Raw genomic sequence first — 2,462 nt, forward strand, 5'->3', positions numbered from 1 at the left:
CTCTCAAATAACGACTATATGCACACCAACTTATACTAGCTGTTAAACTGATACTGTATATGTCCTTCATTTAGAATTTTTTATATGTCAAATCCATCAACACACAAAATGAAAAATGACAAATTTGGAAGCTATTTGTATTTTTCCTAACGATACAAACCTCAGGATATTTATAGGGGATATTACTTTCAGCGGAGCTGAAAGAAGAGCTCTGAAAATTTTAGCGAGGGATAATCATCCCAACCGCTAGTTAGCGGGAGGGGTGGAGGGTAGCCAGTTACCCGCTCACTCACACCTGGGCTGAGCACCCATTTTGCTTTTGGGCAGGACTTTCTTGGGGGACAGGGCTGGTGGGCCAATTTATATACAGTAAATAGCTACAGGTTTGTATCGTTAGTGAAAATACAAATTCCTTCCAAATTTGTAATTTGTTCTGTTTCTAAATACAAACTCTTCGCTATCTATATTATTATTATCATTATTATTAATTGCTAAGCTACAACCCTAGTTGGAAAAGCAGGATGCTATAAGCCCAGGGGCCCCAACAGGGAAAATAGCCCAGTGAGGAAAAGAAACAAGGAAAAATAAAATGTTCTAAGAAGAGTAACAACATTAAAATAAATATTACAAATACAACCTAGAAAACTTTAACAAAACAAGAGGAAGAGAAATTAGATAGAGTAGTGTGCCCGAGTGTACCCTCAAGCAAGAGAACTCTAACCCAAGACAGTGAAAGACCATGGTACAGAGGCTATGGCACTACCCAAGACTAGAGAATAATGGTTTGATTTCGGAGTATCCTTCTCCTTAAAGAGCTGCTTACCATAGCTAAAGAGTCTCTTCTACCCTTACCAAGAGAAAAGTAGCCACCGAACAATTACATTGCAGTAGTTAACCCCTAGGGTGAAGAAGAATTGTTTGGTAATCTCAGTGTTGTCAGGTGTATGAGGACAGAGGAGAATCTGTAAAGAATACGCCAGACTATTCGGTGTATGTGTAGGCCAAGGGAAAGAACCATAACCCGAGAGAAAGAGCCAATGTAGTACTGTCTGGCCAGTCAAAGGACCCCATAACTCCCTCTCTTAGGAGGGAGGAAGTTTGTGCCAACAGGCTTTGGCATTTGTCCCAGGGTTCTCTCGGCTACCATATAGATCGTAAGCAGTAGGAACCCTGCCCTCGCTAAAATAGTCGTCCTCTGAACGATTAGCGGCCTGCTAAAGCTGTGTGTTAATAATACTAGCAATGAGGCTGGTCTAGTGCAGTAATAGGATCTAAAGTCATAGGAATCTGAGAGTACCAAGACTTTACCCAATAGCCCCCCTCGCAAGAGGTATTAGGAATGCAACAAGTATTGTTATTTCTATACTTAGGACACAAGAGAATTATATCTTACCTGCAGAGAGCCGAGGTCAGCTATGCTGAGTACCGTGGTGCTGATTCCCCAGAGGGGGAGAAGGTGAAGGAAAGAAAGAAGAAAATCATTCTACTCATTCTCATTCACCCCAGACTAACCCGGGTATCTTCACCCTCAACCCTCTGCTACTTGTCCATCAAGGAGCTTGAGGTGTTTTAGACCTCTTGTTGTGCAGCCACCACAGGTCTAATGGAAAAAGTTCCATGTTCCTGTGGGTTACGTCTTGCAGGTAGTGGGCGGTGAAGGTCGTCTGATGCTTCCACGCGCCTACTTGCAGTACCTGCACCACAGAGTAATTCTTTATAAACGCCAGGGGCATTGCAATGCCCGACATCATGAGCTCTGGGTTGCCATTTTGGAGGAGGGTCAGGATTAAGTGCAAGGCCAATAACCTTGGGAATCCAAGATGAGATTGTGTTTTTCGTGACCATCCTCTCAACTTTCCGTGCTAACAAACACTGCTGACACAAGGGGCCAAGCTGCTGCTCATCTTTTAAGGTAACACCTCAGACTCCTTACTGGGCAATGTATCAGTTGCTCTGGATCTTCGGTTACAGATCGTAGACTTTCGATCCTGAAGGGACCGAATATAGGATCCGATACCCCTTAATTTTGAGTCTTAGCAATTAACTCAGGGACGAAGCTAAGTATTACTTCTCCCCATCCCCTTGAATGGAAGATGTCGTATGATAGACTATGCAGTTCACTGACTCTTGGCCGAAGCCAAAGCGAGTAGGAACACCACCTTGCCAGGCACAATGGTTTGTAGGGGGACCCATCAAAGACTGAAGGATCCAAACCACACTCCAAGGAGGTCTAACTTTCAATTGGGGACAAGTAATATCGTAACTCCGTATATAAAAAAAGTTCCAATGAAGAGGAAATATCTATTCACTTTAGTTTAAAGGCTAGACCTAAGGCTGAGCTGTAGCCTTTGACTTCCGAAACCAATAGATGCATTTCTTCCCGAAGGTGTTGACTGATGCTGTAGAGTGGCTGAGGTGTCCAGACATCCTCTTTGAGAGAGGAGGTGCTGGGCAGTCTCCAG

Source organism: Palaemon carinicauda, chromosome 28 (genome assembly GCF_036898095.1).
Source record: "Palaemon carinicauda isolate YSFRI2023 chromosome 28, ASM3689809v2, whole genome shotgun sequence".
NCBI lineage: Eukaryota > Metazoa > Arthropoda > Malacostraca > Decapoda > Palaemonidae > Palaemon > Palaemon carinicauda.